The 25,332-nt window shown below is 42.6% G+C and overlaps 1 protein-coding gene and 1 pseudogene across 1 annotated transcript in view; both read right to left on the bottom strand.

The window, feature by feature from the left end:
- The window catches only part of LOC147433350 (uncharacterized), a 41,828-nt gene extending 19,528 nt beyond the window's left edge, over positions 1-22,300 (bottom strand). The window contains exons 1-2 of the mRNA XM_086491764.1: positions 22,257-22,300; positions 22,049-22,177 (exon numbers count right to left, since the gene is read on the bottom strand). The gene's annotated coding sequence lies outside the window, so the exon portion shown is untranslated. The remainder of the gene's footprint in view (positions 1-22,048; positions 22,178-22,256) is intronic.
- Positions 17,222-17,748, bottom strand: LOC147433351 (uncharacterized; annotated as a pseudogene).
- Positions 22,301-25,332: the final 3,032 nt, after the last annotated feature.

Raw genomic sequence — 25,332 nt, 5'->3', positions numbered from 1 at the left:
TGCATTAGAGGACCAAGCTAAAACTGCTTTTATCACAGAGTTTGGAGTGTTTGCATTTTGTGTTATGGCTTTTGGCTTAACAAATGCCCCTGCTACATTCCAACGATTAATAAACACTGCGTTTAAAGAATTTCTAAGGGAGTTTTGTGAAGCTTTCCTAGACGACCTTTGTGTTTATTCTTCTTGGGAGAAGCATTTGTTATATCTACGAAAAGTATTTAAAAGGTGCAGATTTTATCGCATCTCATTGAACCCTTTCAAATGCCAATTTTGGTTTAAGCATGGAGTCACTCTAGGGCATATAGTGTCCAAGAACGGGATATCCACAGATGAGAGTAAGATTAAAGCCATTGCCGATTTGCCACCACCTACTAACTATAAAGGAGTTCAAAAATTTATGGGCCATGTTGGTTATTATCGAAGGTTTATTTTAAACTTTACCGAGATAGCGCATCCATTGTACAAGCTTCTTATCGAGTTTCACTGGACGGAAGAATGTCATCAATCTTATGAGTTATTAAAGAAGGCCCTAACAAGTGCTCCAATCCTGCGAACACCTGATTGGAATGTACCTTTTCATGTGCATATTGATGCATCAAATTTTGCTATTGGGTGTGTTCTAGCTCAACCAGGAGAACATAAATTGGACTACCCTATTAGCTTTGTAAGTCGCCAATTAAATGATGCCGAGATGAACTACACTACTACAGAGCGCGAAGGTCTAGCTATGATTTACGCAGTAAAGAAATTTCGTTATTACCTTCTTGCTACCAAGTTTGTGTTTTATGTTGATCATCAAGCATTGCTATATTTGGTAAACAAGCCGTGTTCCACAGGTCGAATTACACGATGGTTGTTAATTCTTCTTGAGTTTGACTTCACCGTTGTTGTGAGGCCTGGGAGGAAACATGTCATGGCAGATCATTTATCTCGTATCCGTAATGGCGAAGCTCCTACGGGGGTTGATGATGAATTGCCTGATACTCCTTTGTTCATTGTTGAGACAATGCCTGAATGGAGTAAAAGATTGTTAACTTCTTAGTTGATGGTTTTCCACCCAAAGAGCTGCGAAAAGATATAGCTCGAAAATTAATCAAGGAATGCGAACCCTATTGCTTACTGGCTGGAAAACTCTATAAGAGAGGAAAAGATGATGTTCTTAGACGCTGTGCCCGCGAGGATGAGTATTTATATATTCTACAAGAGGCACACGTGGGCGTAGCTGGTGGTCACTTTTCAGGAAAGTTGATTGCCCGAAAGATCTTACAGTCAGGCTATTGGTGGCCCACTCTGTTTAAAGATGCATCACTTTTTGCAAGGGGATGTGATGAATGCCAACGCTTCAACAAGCCACAAGGAAGGGATAGGATGCCTCTACATCCCATCAAGGTAACCCAACCATTTGAAAAGTGGGGCTTAGACTTTGTAGGACCGATTAGTCCGGCTGCACGTAACACGCAATCACGATATATCATTGTGGCTACCGACTATGTAACCAAATGGGCTGAAGCAAAAGCAACACGAAAGGCGGATGCAAAAACAACAGCTAAGTTCCTCTTTGAGAACATTATCACACGTTTTGGATGCCCCTTTGAACTTGTGAGTGACAATGGAACTCATTTTATAAATGAAGTAATAAAAGAACTCACATCAAACTTCATGATATCTCACCACAAGTCTACACCCTATTATCCCCAAGCAAATGGACAAGCTGAGAGTACCAACAAAAATCTCATCTCCATTTTGACAAAGACAGTTGAGGCTCATCACAATGATTGGGACCTAAAGCTTACATCAGCTTTATGGGCTTATCGTACTGCGTATAAAGTTGCTATTAATTGCACACCGTTTAGGATGGTGTATGGCCAAGAAGCAGTTATGCCATGGGAGTTTGTCATTCCTAGTCTTCGAGTAGCTTCTCAAGAAGGTTGGGATGGTAACCCCTTAGTTGAGCGATTATATATCCTGGAAAGGCTAGATGAAGAGAGGCAATTAGCTATGCGAAATGCTCTAGTGGAGAAGGATAGGAGAAAGAAGTGGTTTGATAGCCATTTAAAGGATAAATACATCAAGGTTGGTGATAAATTTCTTATGTACGGGGTACGTAATGAAAAGAAGAAATTGAAATACGTTGGTAAGGGACCATATCAAGTGTGTGAAATTACCCCGCAAGGTACCATTCGTGTGGAGACTCTAGATGGAGTTGAAACCATTGGATTCCTTAATGGGAGTAAATTCAAAAGATATTATGATCCTCTAAGCCAGGAAGAGTTGCAAGCCATCCATCAAACGAAGGCTGCCAAGGACCAAGCAGAGCTTAAAAAAATCCAAGCAAGAGTTGAGGCTCGAGAACGACAACAACGTCTTAGACGCCAACGAGAGGCTAATCTGGGAATCACGCAAGCATTTTTCGAGGACACAGATCACGACTCATTAGAATCTGAGCCACCCCTACGATACCCAATTGAGCTAAATAGCCCCTATGGGAAAGTACTATACAATGCCTTATTAGATACGGGGACTAAACACAATTTGTTGTCCTATGGAGTTTGGTGTCAATTAGGGAAATCGACCCTATCCCCGAGTACGATGCAAGTCAAGGGCATTAATAAAAAGAAAACTGCTATTCTGGCAGTCCTTCAAACCCCTGTTGTCTATGACAATGGAAGCATAGTGAAGAGGTTTCTAGTCATGCCCGCGGGAGCTATGGAAGGCAACGTAAACCTGGGACGCACGTGGATGTTGGCAACCAAATGCACTATTGATTGGGATACTGGTAGTGTCACGACGCGACCACCGACTCTTACCCCTATCATTCAAGCAAAGTCACCTACGTTGCAAACTCTAGCAAAGTTGAAGGATAGCCAACATTCACAAGCCAAGGTGGTTAACTCGTCTTTGCCGGCTACCCATGAACCTAGCACTTCAACACTTGTAGTTGCAACAAGCAGTAATATTGCAAGTAATCAACCTGCATGACCTAATAGTACATATCAATGGATCCCCAAGGCCTTACTTCCAACTACCTCAACCCTCCCATCCATTCCAAGAAAAAATTCCCCTCGAAAACCAAGAGCGCGCTATAGGAGAGTCAAGACCAAATCACGATGGATTCCAAAACGACTATTAGAAGCCCAAGGCTACTATGATGGAATGAGGAAATTTGGGTACCTAAACGTAAAATGTGTCCTTCCCTATCGACAACAAACCCATATGAGTCAAACAGTGTAACGCTAAAGCCAATGGCAGACCGTGGGAAGGAAAAGATCAAAAAATTCTACACACCTAGTTCAGAGCTAGTTTGGGCTCCAAGGCAAAACCAATTTATTCCACCTAGCTCAGGAAGGGGGGAGTTCCATGAAGCTTCTAGCTCCTCATGTAATACATCCATAGAGGTAAAAGCTTCTACACAGCCTCCACCTACAATAGTGGACCTCCATGAAGTTACAAAGGAATCCACACATTCCAATGTTCAAGAATCACCTGATGAACCACTTCAAATTCGATCCTGGGAGAGTACCCTACCACCCTTGCAACTCAACGAGGCACCTAAGGTAATAGAAAACTACTGGCAAAAATCTTCACCTATAACAACTTGGAACAACTGGTTTCAAAGGGTGACGACATCATTTCAAACGGTATGATCTACCCAAGGAAGGGAGAAGTGTTTGCTAACAGTCATCACTCACTCACTTTCCTCTCAACCTTTCTCCCTGCCCCCTTAATGTCCAATCTTAGGGAATGTATATATAAAGCCTTATACTCACAAAAACAAGATAAAAAAGTAAAAGAGCAAGAGCCATAACACAAAATCATAAAAACAAATTATGCACAAGAACACGACCCTTGTAATATTTTCACTCTAACCATCATCTATTTGCGTGTAGAGATATGGCTAGTACGCTAGAGTCATCCACTCCTGCCTTGGGAGAGAGGTACCCTCGTTACTTTTCACAAATATTTCACATGGTCTTTCCAGTGCTTGCATGTGAATGGGATTTGATAGGTACGCTAGCATGTGAGAGGAATTTTGAGGAGTTAGAATGGCTGATACGTCTCTTGACCACGTCTGATCCATACTTAGTAGAGAGCGTTTCTCCCATTGCACAAGCCTACCCTTTTGACCAAGATGACTATAGGTGTCTAGTGACCTTCTTAGTAAACATGGGCACCTATGATGAAGAAGAAAATTTACAGGACTACACGGATGGCACATATGGTCTCATGGATGATGACTTTGTTTATCTCGACGACGAGGATAGGGGTTTAGCCTTAGGGTTTCCCCCCAACCTCTACAATATCCTATTCCCTTGACTCTCTAGGGGGAGTGCAAATAATTAGGTTAGGGTTTCTTATGTTTTTTGTTGTGTTTAATAAGTGTTGGTACCTTTTCCCACTAATGTGCCTCCTGGAGGTATTCCTTTTGTTTCCGAGTGTGTACATGAGCGTGTTGCTATTGATAGGATTTGGACCTTCATGGAATCTTTCTCTCGTTCACACTTCAGATCAAGCGCGACCATCGACACAAACAGGTGTTTTTTGTCCATTAGCATTGCCCCTATCTATTATGCATCCATGTTTGTCTGCTTTAATTGTGATTGGTAGCCTAATATTCACCGCATTTTCTTAGTATCAAACATTTAATTCAATGTAATTTTTTGTCATAATCACTTGTCTAGGTTTAAAAATCAAGCAGTCCGACTAAGCTAGTTTGACCCAGCGAGGTGTTAGAAATCTTCTCTTAATACCATGGGGAATGCCTTCCTAATAAGCAATGGTTACTTAGGTTCTTAATCCGATTTAGGCAGCATTGTGTGAAATGTACTAGGGCTTTCTAGTGGGCTTGACCATATTGACCTTTAGCTTAAGTATTATAAAGGGTTTACTAGTGTGATGAGCCTGGGGAGGTGTATCAGAATTATATGACCCCCCAAAGCTACAAAATTAAAATGATGAGAACAAACCAAAAATAAATAAAATCAAAGTGCCACAATGTAAAATTTTAAGCTGGAAGAGAAATCCCTGCTTAAATTAGTACTCCACTCACATGTATCGCCTATGGTACTAGAGCCCTAGAGGTTCCCAGTGTGGGCACTTTTCCTTGAAAAGCAAAAAACCCAAGGCATACAAAATAAGCACACACATCAAAATTGAATCACTGTAAAAAGACTTTGGGGGGTCAAAGCAAAGGTAATCAGTAGGGCGATGATTTCATGAGAAATTCCTTTTATCGTAGCTTAACTACAAGGTCCTCTAGGTATAACCTCTAGTCAGCCCTCGAACATGAAATACTTGGCTCTCACGATTAAACAACTTAATTAACCAGAGAAAATTAAGTAGCTTACCCATGGTATTAATAGTCGATCTCTAGTGCCTTTCGATCGTTAAATTAGCGACCCCAGACTTGTTTAATTTTTTACCTTTACATCTGTTTATGCATTTGATTATATTGCAATTTAATGTTTATTTGCTGACAAATTGTTTGAATTTCTGTTACCAATCGATTTGTCTGCCTAAAACTGCATATGCTTTTTAATCGCTTATGAGAATGTAATTACTGTGTCAATGTTGTTTGATGTTGCAGTGACTGAAGAGGGCTAAGGACATTCACTACCAGCAGTGATGAGGATGCTGATGTTGCATTTCTTTTGATGGATAAAGAAATCCAGGAGTGTGGTTTAGTCGCATTTGCGAAGGAAGTTGAAGATGAAAGTGAAGGGCCTTATGAAGTGATTGAAGGGCTGATGCAAACCAAAGTTGAGTTGTCAAAGAAGCAGGAATTAATGACGCAAATGATTAGTGGAGACCTCTCAGCTATGGAGAAGGATATATTTTTGCATATGCTGGCTAGTTTTCCTGATTTGTTCATTACTTCATATGAAGAGATCAGAGGGTTCAAGGGTGAAGAGATGCATATAGAGCTGAAAGAAGGTGCTAAGCCAGTGCGGCAAAGGCTAAGAAGGATGGTTCAAGAGCAAATGGAAGCCTTGCGGGTAGAGGTGGACAAGTTATTGAAGGTAGGGTTCATAGTTCCAGTGGAGACCACAGAATGGGTGAGTCCAGTTGTAGTCAGTCCAAAGAAGGATGGGAAGTGGAGAATTTGTGTGGATTTTAAACCCTTAAATGCAGCCACTACGAAGAACCCATATCCTCTTCCATTTATCGATCAGATCTTGGATTTAGTGGCAGGTTATGAGAGGTACAGTGTGTGTGATGGTTTTTCAGGCTATTTTCAATTGAAGATTGCTCTTAAAGACCGCACAAAGACAACTTTTATTACGGCATGGGGCTGCTATTGCTACACAGTACTGCCATTTGGGTTGTCAAATGGACCTTCCTTCTATCAAGAGAGAGCAAATTGGGTGTTGGAACCATTCATTGGTAGTTGTGTTAAAGCTTTTATGGATGACTTCTGTGTCTATAGCAGTAGGGCTGATCGCCATGAGAAGCTGCAGATGGTATTGGCTCGATATGATGAATGTGGAGGACAACTAAATCCAAAGAAATGTCATCTAGCACAGCCAAGGGTGAAGTTATTGGGCCACATGGTGTCAGAAAATGGCATTGAGGCTGATCCAGACAAGGTTAAGTCTATTATTCTTCTTCCATCACCTATGAGTACGAAGCAATTGGCAACCTTTATACACAAAGTGAAGTACATGGCACGGTTTATTCCATTGTCTTCGCAGCTTCTTTATCCATTACAGCAAGTGGCAAAGCATGATCCATTGCAATGGGATGACAAGTGTGAAGAAGTGTTTCAAGAGGTGAAAGAGGTGTTAGGGGGGTTAGTAGAGAGCGTTTCTCCCATTGCACAAGCCTACCCTTTTGACCAAGATGACTATAGGCGTCTAGTGACCTTCTTAGTAAACATGGGCACCTATGATGAAGAAGAAAATTTACAGGACTACACGGATGGCACATATGGTCTCATGGATGATGACTTTGTTTATCTCGACGACGAGGATAGGGGTTTAGCCTTAGGGTTTCCCCCCAACCTCTACAATATCCTATTCCCTTGACTCTCTAGGGAGAGTGCAAATAATTAGGTTAGGGTTCCTTATGTTTTTTGTTGTGTTCAATAAGTGTTGGTACCTTTTCCCACTAATGTGCCTCCTGGAGGTATTCCTTTTGTTTCCTAGTGTGTACAGGAGCGTGTTGCTATTGATAGGATTTGGACCTTCATGGAATCTTTATCTCGACTCACTCTTCAAATCAAGCGTGACCATCGACACAAACAGGTTTTTCTTGTCCATTAGCATTGCCCCTTATCTTTTTTGCATCTATGATTGTCTGCTTTAATTGTGATTGGTAGCCTAATATTCACCGCATTTGCTTAGTATCAAACATTTAATTCAATGTAATTGTTTGTCATAATCACTTGTCTAGGTTTAAAAATCAAGCAGTCCGACTAAGCTAGTTTGACCAAGTTAGGTGTTAGAGATCTTCTCTTAATACCATGGGGAATGCCTTCCTAATAATCAATGGTTACTTAGGTTCTTAATCCGATTTAGGCAGAATTGTGTGAAATGTACTAGGGATTTCTAGTGGGCTTGACCCTATTGACCTTTAGCTTAAGTATTATAAAGGGAGTTTACTAGTGTGATGAGCCTGGGGAGGTGTATCAGTGTTATATGACTCCCCAAAGTTACAAAATTAAAATGCTGAAAATGAACAAACAAAAAATCAAAGTGCCACAATGTAAAATCTTAAGTTGGAAGAGAAATCTCAGCTTGATTTGGTACTTCACTCACACGTATTGCCTATGGTACTAGAGCCCTAGAGGTTCCCAGTGTGGGCGCTTTTCCTTGAAAAGCAAAAAACCCAAGGCATACAAAATAAGCACACACATCAAATTGAATCACTGTGAAAAGACTTTGGGGGGTCAAAGAAACGGTAATCAGTCAGGCGATGATTTCATGAGAAATTCCTTTTATTGTAGCTTAACTACAAGGTCCTCTAGGTATAGCCTCTAGTCAGCCCTTGAACATGAAATACTTAGCTCTTGCGATTAAACAACTTAATTAACCAAAGAAAATTAAGAAGCTTACCCATGGTATTAATAGTCGATCTCTAGTGCCTTTTGACCGTTAAATTAGCGACCCCAGACTTGTTTAATTTTTTACCTTTACATCTGTTTATGCATTTGATTACATTGCAATTTAATGCTTATTGCTGACAAATTGTTTAAAATTCTGTTACCAATCAATTGTCTGCCTAAAATTGCATATGCTTTTTAATCGCTTATGAGAATGCAATTACTGTGCAATGTTGTTTGATTTTGTAGTGACTAATGAAAGCTAAGGATATTCATCTCTAATGCTCTTCCACCTCGACCAACGAGCTTCAACTCAATAGCTTCCGAGGACGGAATCTACATCAGGAAGGGGGGCATGTTAACCCTCACGGCTCACGAACACCCTATCACCTACGAGATGGACGTTGTAACCTACGGTGGACATTGTATTATTTATTTGGTAGAGTCAGGTACCGGGCTTGTCGGTCCAATACAAAAAGGGTAAGAGTGATCACCGATGAGAGGCGCACTCTAACTGGGACATTCAAGGGATTAGTTGGCTAAGCATGGGCGCCTAAGTGTGAATGGGGTGAGCTCATATAAAAGCCAACTAAACCTAAAATTCACTCATTCTCTCATTTGTGCAATAGAAGAGTGCTCTTGCTCCATCTCCATCTCCATCTCCATCGTCTTCTTCTTCACCTCCTTGTGTGTGTGTGTATGTGTGTGTGTGTGTGTGTGTGTGTGTGTGTGAGAGAGAGAGAGAGAGAGAGAGAGAGAGAGAGAGAGAGAGAGAGAGAGAGAGTGCGATCGAGCATTGCGGTGGCACGACGGCGGTGAAGCGATTGAGCACGACGTAGCGGCGTCTCCTTCTTCTTCGCGGCGAGGAATCCTCCACGGCAGGAGCATAGAGCGGTGAGTGACACACCATTGCCCTCTTTTGAGCTTACTAGTTAAGCTAGTTGCGTGCTTGGAGCCGTCTGTGGCTCGCACACACTGTTAGGCAAGTCCCTTGCTTCGACAGTGCGGCAAGGAGTGCACACTAATTTTACACTTTAATTTACATCTTGTTTCTTTTATCTCTGATTTATTGCGATGATCATCTTGTCTTTTATTTTAATGTTTGTACATGTGTAACAAAGTGTAATTTCAATTATAAGGAAAAGTGCTACTTATATGTGTGTGCCTGGATAAACATGATAATGATACAATCTTCTTTGCCTATGCAGATTCCGGATCATGACATTGATAATGTCGCAAACCAACATCCACATGACGTATCTCACATGTCTATAGAGTGAATGAGGATCCTACGCAGAAGTGATCCTCACACGTATGCAAGACTTAAAGAACAATATTCAAAGGATTTTAATGGATGTGCTAATATCTTTGATAATGACGATGGCATGGCTGATTTTATTGAGGATTGGTATCAAAATGATAGTACAAATATTCCTAAAAATGAGAAATATCTTCGAGAAGAATCTCTAAAGCATATCTACACAGGAAGCCAGCTAACACGACTAAGTGGAAGCTTACTTATACTTAATCTTAAGAATCGTTTTGGATGGAGTAATGTATCTACTTCGGCACTATTGAAGTATGTACGAATACAACATATTTTTTTGCTGGAATTCTAAACTTTTGTGATTTTTATTGATCATAGTTTTTGTTCAACTTGCAGACTACTCTCTCAGAGTTCTTGCTGACAAGGAATATCCTTCCTACATCACATGATGAGGTGAAAAGGATGATAAGTAGTCTTGGACTTGACTATTCTTCTATACATGCATGTCCCAACGATTGCATTTTATATAGAGGTGAGTACAAGGACAATACGTCGTGTCCAAAATGTCAAACGTCTCGTTATAAACAGAAGAAAGGTAAGGTCCCTAGAAAGGTGTTGAGACATTTTCCCCTCGCTCCAGGTATAAAACATATGTTTCAAAGTCCCGAACTATCTAAGCTTATGATATGGGGAGCAGAGCACAAGAGCAAAGATGGAGTAATGCGAATTCCAATGGATAGTCCTGCATTTGAGCATATTGAAACGCTATGGCCAGATTTTGCAAAAGAACCACGCAATTTAAAGACGGGTGTAGCATTGGACGGTGTGAATCCATTTTCTATGAAATCAAGTAAATGGTCTACATGGCCAGTGGTAGTTATCAATTATAACCTACCCCCATATCTCAGCATTAAGAAAGAACATTTAATGCTCTCACTCTTAATTCCCGGAAAACGACAAGTTAAAGACTTGAATGTTTATTTAGCTCCTCTTATCGATGATCTTCAAGAATTGTGGAGAGGGATTGATGTCATTGATATGTCTAGAAGCATTGATCAGAGAAAATTTACTTTTCGTGGAATTTTAGCATGGACTATCCACGATTTTCCAGGATATGGATTTTGCTCAGGTAAATGCGCTTTTATATATAAATTATCTCATATGCTAGGATTTTTTATGCTCTAATCACCTTCATTATTTTTTTCGTGAAGGGATATGTACGAAGGTCTATAAAGCTTGTCCTATTTGTGGTGATTGGTTAAAATCGATTTATAGCAAAAATCTCAACAAAAATATATATCTTCGACATGGATGATTTTTACCTGAAGATCATCATCTACGAAATAGAAAGCAAGCCATACATTTTAATGGTTTGGTAGAAGAAGGAAGATGTCCAATACCAATGACACCAAAGGATTGGTATCTAAAGTGGATTGTTGGACCCGCTATTGATCCAGAGTCTGAGATCATAAGCGACGACGATGATAATGGTGTGAAGGCGCGAGGCATAGGAAAACGTTCCTTAGCTCAAAGTCCTTCGATATGGTACACTTTGGAATATTGGAAGGATTTGAAAATATGTCATCTTCTTGATCCGATGCACATATTCAAGAATGTTGGTCATTCATTATGGCAACACCTCGTTGGTTTAAAATACATAGCGGCAGCAAGACATGACTTAAAAGATCAAAACTCAAAGCCCAATCGATGGCCACTTTATGATGAAACTCGAAATGAGACAACATATGAGCCTGCTCCATGGGTACTTACGGCAGAAGAGTTGCAGGCAGTGAACATGAAGATTCAGTCAATTTGTACACCTATGGGATATGGAGCATCTTGTAGAAACATGTTAACTTTAGATGACAAGAGCTTGTCTGGTTTAAAAACACATGATTGGCACAACTTCGTGAAGGTAAATCTACAACGATCTTTGTAAATAGTTAGTTTCTTGTATATTTTCTTGATTGGATGAATCATGTATGCAGCATGTTCTACCCCTTATTATTGATGGGTGCACTACCCAAGGAGTTCGAGATGTAATTTATCGTCTTGGATCGCTTGCAAGGTATATATTTATGGCTCTTTAATTTTCAATGAGAATTTTTAGTTGATAACTTATTTGAATCATTCTCTAATGTCTTCTTGATAGCTTACTGGTAGATGGACTACATCTAAAGAGATCGACAAACAAATAATTCCACAAAAGAATCGTGAATGTATAGAGATTCTTTGTTTGATGGAGAAGGAACTTCCAACATCCTTTTTTGATATTCAAGTCCATCTTCTGGTCCATCTAGTGGACGAGATAGAGCTCGCCGGTGTTGTTTCTACTCGATGGATGTTTTGGGCCGAAAGATTTATGGGCGTACTCAAAGGTTATGTACGTCAAAAAGCAAGACCTAAGGTGGATTGGTTTCGTGCCGAGTATAAAGGCAATAATGCCACAATGAAACGAGAACCATCCAGATTTTGGTCCGTCGAATCCTCAAAGTTAATGCGTGCAACAAAAGAGCCTTACATTCTGCCACCTCATGTTGAACAAGCATTCTTTTTTAAGAATACAGATGCTCATCCATGGTGGCAAGTTGTGCATGTCCAACCCAGGGGTCGACACTTGTTTGATAGCATTGATCTTGAGGAAGAGAATCAAGAAGAAATTGTTCCTTCCCCGAATCTAGACACATCTACTTCAGAGAATTGTAGAATTTTCCGATCATGATGACATTGTACATGATGAGAACGACAATGATTCGTGCTCTGACACTATAGACACTGAAGAGGAAGACATGATGGATGTCGAGCGGACAATGGAAATGAATGTAAACACATATTTAACGGCGGAGGATTTTGAGGAAGTCCACAAGGATAATGAAGACGAGATTCTATTGATGATTAATCTTAGAGATGACAATGAGGACTACTAGTCTTATTAGACGTCAACTCACGACTCAACTTATGTTGGGTAAGATTTTATCTCAAAGAAATTTATTGTATGTCAAGATTTTTATTCTTTTGAAAATCATACTAATAAGGGTGGGTGGTGAGGAGTCTCTTGGTGATAGCCTCATATGGCTAGTGTCGGGGTTCGATTCCCTTGGTTGTATACAGGGTGGCAAGGGTACCTTCATAGTGAACCACCAAACAACATACTAGAAGATTGACTCCCAAGCTGACATGAATGCAAACACAGTGATGCACAATACAATCAGAATTTTCTCAATGACTGCTTCTCTTTACTATGCAAATCAGATGTAGCTGTATCTCCCAATAACAATACAAATAATCTTTCTATAGTCAGGCGTCCCCAACTTTGATAGCAACATTCAATACAATAGGATATCCCATCAGATTGATCATGTACAATCTTGTGATTTTTTATGCTCTGTTGCTGAGGCAAGAGCCTCCCGATACAGGAACAGGTGAGGTTAATTACCTCACCAAACAGGTACAAAAATCAACACTATTTGGCTGCTGATTTTGAGCTATTTTGGGGCTGTTTTGTGCTCAAAATCATGCCAGAATCAGGGGGCACATGGCCCAAGGTACAAGGAACAGTATAGGGACATTAGAGAGGTGAAAACAGGTCAAAAACAGGTCAAAAACAAGCCAAAACGAGAAAACACAGTGGCCTGAAATTGCTGTTTTTGGACTTTTTTGCAGCCGTATGGATGCCTGGAACATTGGGAACAGTGCCCAATTGTCAAAGTACACTTTTGGGAATGGTTGGGGCTGGAAACAAGTGAAAAACCAGAAATCTAGAGAGTTGTAATTGCTCTTTTTGAGTTGGAATTAGAGGGTTTTTGTCAAAGAAAGTGAGTTCTTGGTTGGAAACTTGTTTGGGACCAGTTTGGAGTTGTTATGCTGCCAAAATTTGGTCAATACAGGTCAATAGGGTGGTGCATGACTCTCTGTCATAACCTTCTGTCGAAGAAGTCGACAAACGCAAAGCTTTCCACGAAACATCAGAAAATCAATCAGGATGTTCGCCACGAACAAGAGCGTCATAGGGCTCAACAAAATCCGCATCTGTATTGTAATGATCTCGCATCTCATCCAACTTGGCCGTTACATGTGGACGCCTAGACAAGGTATCTGCTACCACATTCTTCTTGCCCGCAACATGCACAAGCTGAAAATGAAACATAGACAAGAAGTTGGCCCATGACAAATGCTTCTCACAAAGCTTGGCCTGAGTGAGAAAATATCGCAATGACTAATGATCAGTCTGAATAGTAAAATCCGCTCCAAGAAGATAGTGCTTCCATGACTCTAGAGCATGAATAACGCCAAGCAACTCCTTCTTGTAAATCTGCATATGCTGCTCTGGCCCTCTCAATACCCTGCTCTTATAGACAATTACATGTCCATCTTGCATCATGCAAAGGTGCTGCTATCTCTACGAAGAAACGAATAGTCATAGTAGATGTATATGCAAGCCCCATCTCATTCATCTTTACTCCCATATTCTCAGCTAGCTCTTGTGTAATAAAACTAGCCCTTACCCCCGGATCAAAGAAAACAAGCAATTGATGATCCCGGACCTGACCCCATGCTCTGCAGCTCTGAACTCGCATCCGCATCCCTTGATCCCAGAATATCAGGTACTAAACCTGTAGATGGATGGGATCTACTCGAAGACGATCTCTGGTTCTGGTTCTGGTTCATCAAGCCATAGTCTGGGTTGTCTTGGTATACATAGAGAAAGCATGTCGACCAATGTTAGCTGATATATAGTGCGAACCCGGAACTTGATACAATGATTCCCGAGTATCTTTGGCAATCCTATAACAAATCACTCAACTTGCTCCTTAAGAGTAACATTCCGAAATGAAGTCATCGGCAACTGTGCCTTCCAAAACTTTGATATGTACTATTCCATAGTCGAGCAACCAAGATATGAAAGTGTATTCCAAGTTGCTATCACATCCGCTTCAAAAGCCACAGTCATAAAGATAGCTGCAAATGTTCTCTTGAAATCCACCCAAGTCCTCGGCTGAATGCGGTTGTTCATAAGGCCATTCCACCATGACTGCGTATCGTCCTTCAGATAAGTAGCGACTTTGCGAAGTTTGGAAGCCTCTGCAAAATTCTCACCATTAAAGGCGTTGTGGAACTAGTGGATAAAGGCTAAGGCCTTTACCTCATCCATCCCACCATGGAAAGTATTAAACTTGACTGACCGGCCACCTTCCTTGTAATCTTTTGTTGGTCCCACAGGAGTAAGGTCGTCGGGGATTGGAGCAGCAAAAGTCCTCGTCCCTCCAATGTATCCACCATGCTATTGGCCTGCTCCCAAAGTGCCATCATGTGATGGTATTCCTCCCACAAAACTACCAAGTCAGTTCTAAAATCATATGCGTATCTACCAAGTCAGCCTCCTCCGTTCACTTCGAGTCTATGCTTTAATGGCTTCCAAGAGACAACGTTCAAAAGCACACTCCTTAAGCATTTTACGTGCTTTCTTCAGTGCACCACATTTGGCATATATGTCAAAGAGACAGATAACGTTTTTGATCAATCTTTTAACTTAATATCTCCACCTGGACGTACGACAGCGGACTAGTCTACCTCCTTGGCGCCTTTCCTTGTGGGCTAGAATCTACTCAGGGTGTAATACTTTGTCCAGCTCATCAACCTCGGGTTGTGGACTGATTCCCACAATTCTCCCATGAACTGTCAAAGAAGACTCACATGGAAAGCGTTATGAATCTTCCACGAGGCACGCTCGCCTTCTCAAATTGAAGCAAAACCCAATCACCTTCTCTAAAGTGCAATCGGCATCTATGCTTCTCTTGAGCTTTTTGACTGGCTCATTAGATTGATCATGTACAATATTGTGATTTTTGATGCTATGTTGCTGAGGCAAGAGCCTCCCTATACAAGAACAGGTGAAGTTAACTACCTCGCCAAACAGGTACAAAAATCAGCATTGTTTGGCTGCTGCTTTTGAGCTATTTGGGGGCTATTTTGTGCTCGGAATCATGCCAGAATCACAGGGCACATGGCCCAAGGTACAAAGAACAATACAGGGATACTAGAGAGGTGAAAACAGGTCAAAGACAGGCCATAACCAGAAAATATAGCGGCCTAAAATTGTCATTTTTGGACTGTTTAGCAGTTGTATGGATGCCTGGAACATTGGAAATAGTGCCCAATTGCCAGAGTACACTTTTGGGAAGCGTTGGGGCTGGAAACAGGTGAAAAACCAATTCCAGAGAGCTGTAATTTCTCTTCTTGAGTTGGAATTAGAGGGTTTTTGCCGAAGCAAGTGAGTTCTTGGTTGGGAACTTGTTTGGGACCAGTTTGGAGTTGTTATGCTGCCAAAATTTGATCAATATAGGTCAATAGGGTGGTGCATGACTCTCTGTCATAACCTTCTATCGAAGAAGTCGATAAATGCAAAGCTTTCCACGAAACATTAGAAAAGGAGTCAGGATGTTCTCCACAAACAAGAGTGTCATAGGGATCAACAAAATCCGCATCTGTATTGTAATGATCTTGCATCTCATCCAACTCGGTCACTACATGTGGGCGCCTAGACAAGGTATTTTCTACCACGTTCTCCTTGCCCGCAACATGCACAAGCTGAAAATGAAACATAGACAAGAAGTTGGCCCATGAAAAATGCTTCTCACAAAGCTTGGCCTGAGTAAGAAAATATCGCAATGACTGATGATCAGTCTGCATAGTAAAATCTGCTCCAAGAAGATAGTGCTTCCATGACTCTAGAGCATGAATAACGGCAATCAACTCCTTCTTGTAGATCTGCATAAGCTGCTCTGGCCCTCTCAATACCCTGCTCTCATAGGCAATAACATGTCCATCTTGCATAAGCACTGCACCAATACTGCTGCCACATGCATCACACTGCCCCTGAAAAGACTTTCTCGAGTCAGGCAAAATAAGGACTGGCTCTGTAGTAAGCTTCTCTTTCAGAAGCTTGAATGCTTGCTATTTTCTCTGGCAAGCCCTGCAGATCGTCGATGTAGAGCGAATTGATGGAAGCCCCTCCACCATGGAATGCCTAGCCGTGCGCTATAACATCGCATAGCTAAGGTGGCCAAACCTAGCATGCCAAAGTGTAGATGAAACCGCGCCCTGTGAGAGTAGAGCCTTGAGCTTGAATAACCATCCATCACGCTCCCCTCTAGCAAGACTTGGACCTATAGCACCATCTGTAATAATCACCTTACCATCCCCAAAAGTGACAAAAGCTCCCAAGGTGTCCAAGGAGGAAACCGAGAGAAGGTTGAAGGCTAAGTCGGGGACGAAAAGCGCATCAACCTCCCTATACTTGGGGTCTACTGAAGAGCGGAAGATAGGAATCCTCCCAGTCCCAACCACTAGAATCGAGTGAGAATCACCCAAGGTAATGTACTGATCTGATGAAGAGGTAAGAGAACTGAACCACTCCCGCATGGGAGTCATGTGAGTGGTCCTACCGCTATCCACAATCCAAGCACCGGACTGTGAAGAGGTCAAGGCAAGGCCCTGTGAGGCAATCAAAGAGACTCCAACACTCACCTTCACCTCCGGCACAAAACTCGGCTCGGCTCTCAATCTGCATGAGCTGGGAAAGAGCCTCCTCCCAAGTGGGTTGCATGGTACACCTTGACTGAATGAGACTCTGGTAGAAAGAGTCGAACCTGTCTGGAAGTTTGAATAGGAGTTATTGCGCCATCCGAGTAGAGGTCATCTCGCCTCACACCGCAACCAAATTATCCCATAGCTCTTGCATCGTGCGGGTCAACCCTAAGAGAGAGTTGAATTGGCTATACTGCAACTCGTAGATCTCCTTCTCCAATTGCATAATGCGGACAATAGACTTGTCTACGAAGAGATCTGAGAGTCTCTTCCAAAGACCATGGGCATGTGACTCCGTTCTGACTTCCTGAAGGATAGAATTAGAAAGGTTAAGCAAAAGGAAAGTAAACACCTTGCGGTCTATCTTTTGCCACTCGTCTTCCATTCCATGTGTATAGTCCTCCTCCGCTGGTGAGGCATAACCGCCTGTGCCGCATCCTTGAGCCAATCCCAAACTTCGTTGTACATACATATAGTACGCACCTTTGTCTTCCATATGGACCAGTTAGCACTGTCCAACTTGGCACTCTCCGGGAACATGGAGAAGCCGTATGGTATAATTTGCAACTCCGATTAGTGTCCTCCTTAGAGGGCAAGGTACGCCACGTACGAGAGATTCAAGACTCCAAGATCGAATAGGCATAGAAACGCAACCGCAAGTGGACTTCTCCTCAAAACAGCTCAAGAAAACAGCCCGAGATGCCTCCAAAACACTTCCAAGAAGTGTATAAGCCTCCGAAATGTCGATGTCATCCAAAAAACCCAGTAAATCCGCTGTTGTCCGCCAAAAAACAGCAAGTGCAGAGCACTGAAAAACACAAAAAACAATGATTTTCAGCGACTTACGCGCACCCATAAACGTCCAAGACGCGTAGTGCCAATGGGGAGAAGCCAATCCTTGCGAGGTAGGCTGAGTTTGGGACCTCTCAGTTTGAAATATTTAAACTAGATCGAATTCTTGGATTTGACAAATACGATGTACATTCTTTGATGTGGGCCAAAAATGCAAAGCAACGAAGAGGCCAAGGAGGCGTAGCATGTATGACCAAAAAGGGTTTGAAAGATGTTTCCATTGTCAAAGAAGATAAGTATAAACGCTACTTATGGCTGAAAATCAGCCCACCAAATGGTCAAGTCATGTTTGTGGCCGGCTGCTACATTCCTCACTATGACTCCAACTTTTATGCTCGCTTGAATATGGATAGAGATCAGCCCTTTGTTGAACTAGTGGAAGACATTGCTCATTACAAGGATCAAGGTGAAGTCATTGTTTTTGGAGACATGAATGCTCGCACAAATATGTTACAACATGACACACAACAAGTCGACATGCCGCATGTATCAAGAAGAGTGGATGACTCATACATGTATAATCGAAGTTCTAATGATGCAAAAGAAGTGGATCACTATGGAAAGTCACTTCTACATATGTGCAATAGTACCGGAATGCTCATTGCAAATAGTGTATCTCTATGGCAAGGCACCAATGACTTTACATGTAGAAAGCACAATGGTGCTAGCGTGATTGACTATATGTTGTTCTCAGAAGCCACTCTAGAATGCATACAAAGATTTACACTTGGTGAATGGAATCCGGAATCGGATCATAGGATGTTATGTATTGACCTCAAGTGTGGTAAACGGCCCGAGCATGTAGCCTCCAATCATGATGTGAATCATTTGTACCTACGTCTATACTTCAAACGAGCACTTATATATGCTGATATGGTGGACCAAATGTTAAGCATGATAGAGCATCAAGGGAGCCTAACATTAGAATGCAAGTGGAAAGTTTTCAAAGAAGTAATTTTCTCTTGTGTGAAGGAATGCTTTTCGGTGAAACACATGTCTTGCAAAAGGTCTAAGAAGGGTAGCACCAAGAAGAAATGGTTTGACATGGAATGTAGTCAAGCCCGAAAACACTTGCTAAGATTGGATGCAATCAAAGACAAGGAAGTTTACTTGGAATGTTCACACACATACAAAGCACTTGTTCAAAAGAAGAGGAGAAGGTGGGAAGTCGAAAAACAACTTCTTTTAGCACAAGAGAAAGCACATGCATGTGGCAAGTTTTGGCAAAATCTAAAAGGCAAGCGCGTTGAGAGCTTTGGTGACTTGACTCTTGAGGATATGTATATGCATTGTAAGAACCTCTATGAGCAACCCAATGCTGATAAGATGGAGGGTTGTAGCTCCCTTCCATTTATGTCTCCCTTCTTTACCATTGAAGATGTATGCCGCGCGCTTGAGAAACTTGCTACTCGCAAGGCAGGTGACCTTCAAGGTGTCAAGGCTGAAATGATTAAATGGACAAGCAAGAAAACACGATATTGGATATGCGATATGTTTAACCTTGCACTTCAGTATGGCATGCCTCATGATTGGAGTGCAAATTGGATCAAACCTTTGCACAAAGGAGGAGATGTAAACAATGTGAACAACTATCGCACTATAATGGTTGGTTCGTTGATGGCAAAGTTATTTGGATGTATCATGGAGATGAAGATAAGTGAATGGGCTGAAAAGAATGGCAAACGTGCGCTTGGCCAAGCAGGTTTTCGAAAGCATCATAGCACTATTGATCACCTTGTCACTCTTCGAGTTCTTATGGAAGCGTCTCGATTGAAAGGAAAAAAGTTGTATTGTTGCTTTGTGGATTTCAAGAAAGCTTTTGACATGGTACCGCGAGGAAATCTTTGGAGACGTATGCAAAGCCTTCAAGTGCCGAGAGAATTTATGCATGCAGTCTTTCGCATCTACCAAAAAGTGATATGTCGATTACGTATGGGAGATGGAATTTCAGAATTTTTTGCAAGCACTATTGGTGTCAAACAAGGATGCCCACTTTCCCCAACCCTCTTTGGGCTACTCATTGATGAAGTGGAATACATGGTTCTTGATTTTATGCAGCAAGAAGGCATAGAAGAGGTTAAGATTGGAAATGCGGTGATCATGCTTTTGCTTTATGCCGATGATGTAGTGCTCTTGGCACATACGTTAGAAGATGCACAAAAGCTTATGAGTGTCTTGGAACGCTTTTGCCTACATAGCGGGCTGATCGTGAATGGATCCAAAACCAAGGTTATGCTTGTAAAGACCCTCAATGACGAAAATCCATGCATTGTATACAACAATGAGAAACTTGAAGTGGTAGATCACTTCAAGTACCTTGGCCTTGAGGTTCCATCCAATCATAAATGGAAGGATTGTGCAATGCGTCGCTTGGAAGCCGGAAAGAGGGCTTATTATGCATTTGAGAACATGTGCAATGCAGGAGAGATCAAGTGTTGGGCTCTCAAAAAGTACCTCTTTGACACATTGGTGACACCGGTGCTTCTTTATGGAGTGGAGGTGTGGGGTGGAAGCATCGGGAAGTCTACTTGGAAAGAGTTTGAGAATGTCCAAAAGCGTTTTCTCACCAACTTTCTCCAAGTCAAAACACAAACACCCTACATGCTCTTACTTCTTGAGTCCGGATCGCTTCCCATTGAGGTCTTGGGCATGGAAAGGGTTGTGGAGTACATGCGTAAGACACAACGTAGCCCTTTGCATCGACTTCCTAGAATCGCATATGAAGCAAGTCAAAAGGTTCAAAAGACATGCAAGAGCAAAATACTAAGTTCGGGGTGGATGCTTGATATCAAGAAATGGTTTGGAAGATGGGATGCATGTCACTTGGTCAAGGATGCGTCGATCGACTCCCAAGTTAATGAGGCCTTCTTACAACGCCAATGTATCATGGCTTGGGAGAAATCCGGAGGTTCTCGCTTCAGCCATTACACCACACACGTTGCCCCAAACTACAAATCTCTCTTCTTCTCGAAACGAGGTAACCGAACCCATTCTTACATCCTTGAGCCCATCCCGTTGAGTGCGATCCGCACCATTGCCTCCATTCGTCTTAGCTCCCATTCTCTACGCTGCGAGACAGGACGTTGGGGCACTGGCAAGGAGTGTCATCGACTTTGCACCCTATGCCCTCGTCGAGTGCGAGAGAGTGAGTACCACACACTACTTGAGTGCTCAGCTTTTGACCACATTAGGTCCTCTTTTCCCCATATATTCAGCCATGAGCTCTCCCTACATACCTTCCTCTCCCAACCACGATGTGGACTCTCTATTGCGACGCTCATTTCAGCCATTTTTGAGCATCGAGAGTCACTTATGAACTCCACTCACACCACGTGACATGTTCATTTGGTCCCATAGGTCATATTTGACCTCCCAGGACGATAATAGAACTATCTATCTATCTATCTATCTCTCAGAATAGAGCCACTACACTACCTTGTTTTTAGAACAACCTACACTCAGAGAGCTCATGGAGTCCAGAGACTAGAGACAGCTTGGATGTTTTCTTCTAGAGATGCAGAGACATAGAAATATGATGCTACAGTCACCTAGTGGAGATATACAGTCCCAGCTTACATATTATTTTCATCGAGGGACTCCAGCACCCCCTATTACTACCACACATAGAGGGGTCACTCTACAGAGGGGTCACTCTACAGCAGGAAGAGGTGGTTACAGCTAGGAGACGACCTAGAGTTGTGGGATACCGTACCCCACGAGCACACCAGAGGGAGATCCACCAGATCCGGGCACACCATGAGCATGATAGACAGAGAACGATACAGCGAGTCTACTCCGACCCTGCCACCATACTACAAGGACTCTTCACACCCTACCCACCTATACATATCCTACACCCCCAGTTTGGTACCGGATGACGCTAGTTTGCATATCATGGTTGTATCTCCTGAGCATATAGCTACGCATCCATTAGAGATAGATCTCCATCCCCTCATTTTACATGCACATGTACTCACCCTACCCTTGAGGAGATTACTCTAGCCTTGTATCACCTTTTTTTTAGCAGTATGTACCACTTTACTTTAGTTTTTCAGCACTCTAATCCTTTTTGGTTACCAGAGGATACACATATGTACATGGTTTTGTCTCATAGGCCAACTTTGGACTCTAGAAGAAGACGTTAATAAAGATTTCTTTCTCTCTCTCTCTCTCTCTCTCTCTCTCTCTCTCTCTCTCTCTCTCTCTCTCTCTCTCTCTCTCTCTCTCTCTCTCTCTCTCTCTTGCATACCATGTATTGTTTCGTCGATGAGCCATGAGCTTGAATGTCTCTCTCTCTCGCATACCATGTATTGTTTCGTCGATGAGCCATGAGCTTGCACATTCACTTAAGCAACCATTTGTGGCTCCATCCTGCCCCATACTCCGCCTCGAGTGAGTTGATGACATATTTCTTGTCATCCTCAAGCTGATCACTACATTGCATTAAAAAGTCAATTAGTAATTCAAATAACAAACTATAAATCATACTTTTTGATGTTAATTAATACTTACTCCCATGGAATATGAACTTGCTTTACATATGACATGCAGAGATCTCCAATCTGACGTCTGAAGAGTAAGCCGGCTCCAAGAGGGAGAATAGAGCCATCAGGCAGGATGTCGCACGTGACGCCCAAATTGCGGTGCAAGTGCGCATCGGCAATGGCGGGGGCATTGAGGGGGGCACTGGCGGCTGACGCGGTCTCTCACGAGTCGATATCTCTGGTGGCGTGCTACTCTGTCGACGACGCGAGCTACATGAATACAAATATACGGCAGTTAGGATGACAGTTCTTAAACACTACTTGATATTAATTCCATAATCGACATAAAAGAAATACCTCCGAGACTGACGGCCACTAGCCTGTGACTCACGTGTCACCTGCGTACGAGGAGGTACATCAAGAGTAAGCCGCTGACTCTCGTGATGTGATGTACGTGGGATAGGGGTCCTAAGCAAGCAAAGATAGCAAAGAAACAAGTCTTAAGAGTACTTTACACAAAAGAAGACTGACATTACAATTTTATCACTCCAGAAGCTTACCGAAATGCTCTAGTGTGATCCTCTGCTCCTATATGTGCCTGGGAGGACATACCCTCTCCCTGACGTACGGGCATACTAAACCTCCCAAGAATCTTGATGGCGTCATCTAAACCTACGGCATCCATCTCCACATAATCGGACATAGCCTCTGTCAATGCCTCTCCTGAAAGTCTAGTGCTCCGTAGCAAAGTCTTGATGATGGTAAGCTTAACACTACGACCAGGGTCACTCATTGTATCTGTACATTTTATAATAGCTATATGTCAGACTAACACAAACATCAGGGCGACTAGTTCTCGGGGGCAAACAACTACAACTAGTTCGGCAATCTCCAACAGCACATGAGATGTGGAGTCTTCTAAAACAGCAGTATCAACGAACCACTGTGGTTGCATGAGTTCTTTTACACAAACAACTAAATGAACTCACTATGAAATCTTTTCCTTCTACGAATGCTTTCCTAGAGCCCTCACAACGCCCCACTTTCTTCTTCCAAGCATGCAATGCCCCTCTCTCTCTGTCTCCATCAATCTCTCTCTCTCTCTCTCTCTCTCTCTCTCTCTGGACACAAGGTTGAGCACCCACATATTATTATGCTATCCTGTTTGATACACGGGAAACCCTCAGTGCCACATGAAATCATCAAAGCAGAGCTAGCCACACCACGTATGCTAGTAGAGGCTCTTTTTTAGACAGTATGTTCTATCCAGCGAGTGCGACAGCTTCCCCCAGATAGAAATCACATGGAGCACTTGAGCATCCCGATAGCTAGCTGAGTCTGGAGAGAGTGGATTATGGTATGCACAGGTGACACAGTGGTTCAACACCCATGGTTTGGATATTTAGCAGCTACCACCCTTTCAGGACAACCCCGACTTACCACTCATTCGCCTTTCCCATGAGGAGATGAATCAGGTGCTCAAACATGATGTTTGGCAACTATATATCAGGGAGACATGGATCACACCTAGACAGCATCTTCCACCAAAGATGTTGTACTACAAGGATCAGTTCATGACTATTCTAGAGGATGGCTTCATCGAAAGGCCTAGATACATGGATGGTTATATGCCCCACGACACTAGAATAGCCATTGGACAGCTTCAAGTCTCTTCACACAGACTGGAGATTGAGGTAGGGCGAGCAGCTCATATCCCTAGAGAGCACAAGATATGCAGGATATGTAGAGCAGAGGTGGAGAGCGAGGAGAATTATGTTTGCAGCTCTCGAGCCTACCATGATATACGGAGCCACTACACTGCCTTGTTTTTAGGACAGCCTACACTCAAAGAGCTCATGGAGTCCAGAGACGCGAGACAGCTTGGACGCTTTCTTCTTGAGATTCAGAGACATAGAGATCTGATGCTACAATCACCCAGTGGAGATAGACAGTCCCAGCTTACAGATTTTTTTCATCGAGCGACTCCAGCACCCCCTATCACTACCACACAGATAGGGTCACTCTACAACATGCATAGGTGGTTAGAGCTAGGAGACGACCTAGAATTGTGGGATATCGGACCCAACAAGCACACCAAAGATAGATCGACCAGATCCAGGCACACCATGAGCAGTCCAGACAGAGAGCGATACAGCGAGTCTACTTCGACCCTACCACCATACTACAGGGACTCTTCACACCCTACCCACCTATGCATGATATCCTACACCCCCAGTTTGGTACCAGATGGAGCTAGTTTGCATATTATGGTTGTATCTCCTGAGTATATAGCTACACATCCATTAGAGATAGAGCTCCATCCCCTCATTTTACATGCACATGTACTCACCCTACCCTTGAGGAGATTACTGTAACCTTGTATCACCTTTTTCCTAGCAGTATGTACCACTTTACTTTAGTTTTTTTAGCACTTTTATCCTTTTTGGTTACCATAGGGTACACATATATACATGGTTCTGTCTCATAGGCCGACTTCGGCCTCTAGAAGAAGACGTTAATAAATCTTTCTCTCTCTCTCTCTCTCTCTCTCTCTCTCTCTCTCTCTCTCTCTCTCTCTCTCTCTCGCACACACACACACACACACACACACACACGCCGACTTCGGCCTCTAGAAGATGTTAATACAAATTTCTCTCTTTCTTTCTCTCTCTCTCTCTCTCTCTCTCTCTCTCTCTCTCTCTCTCTCTCACACACACACACACACACACACACATGCCCCACACAGACACACATACGAACATTGCCAAGAGAGGGTGTGGGAGGGAGGAGAGCATACCTGAACTGCGTGACAGGTGTTCGCCAAGCAACACAGAAGGAGCTTCGTTTGAAAAGCCCGGCAATTTTGGGAGCCCGCGGGTACTGAGAATTCCCGTGCATCCCTTAAGGGACGTAATCCAGTCTGCAAACGTCGCAAAGGCCGTCGTTATTTACCGTCGCATAAGCAAAGCTTAATTATGGCATCGTATAAGCAAGGCTTGGTCGTCCCATAAAAGACGCCAACTTTTTTTAATTTTTTTTTGCGATGCTTATGCATCGGGCACATCTTTGCTTAGGCATCGCCTTCGTCATTGCTTAAGCGACGC

This window comes from Adiantum capillus-veneris, chromosome 20, assembly GCF_014529385.1.
Source record: "Adiantum capillus-veneris isolate H3 chromosome 20, ASM1452938v2, whole genome shotgun sequence".
NCBI lineage: Eukaryota > Viridiplantae > Streptophyta > Polypodiopsida > Polypodiales > Pteridaceae > Adiantum > Adiantum capillus-veneris.
This window is presented reverse-complemented; position numbering and strand designations above follow the sequence as displayed.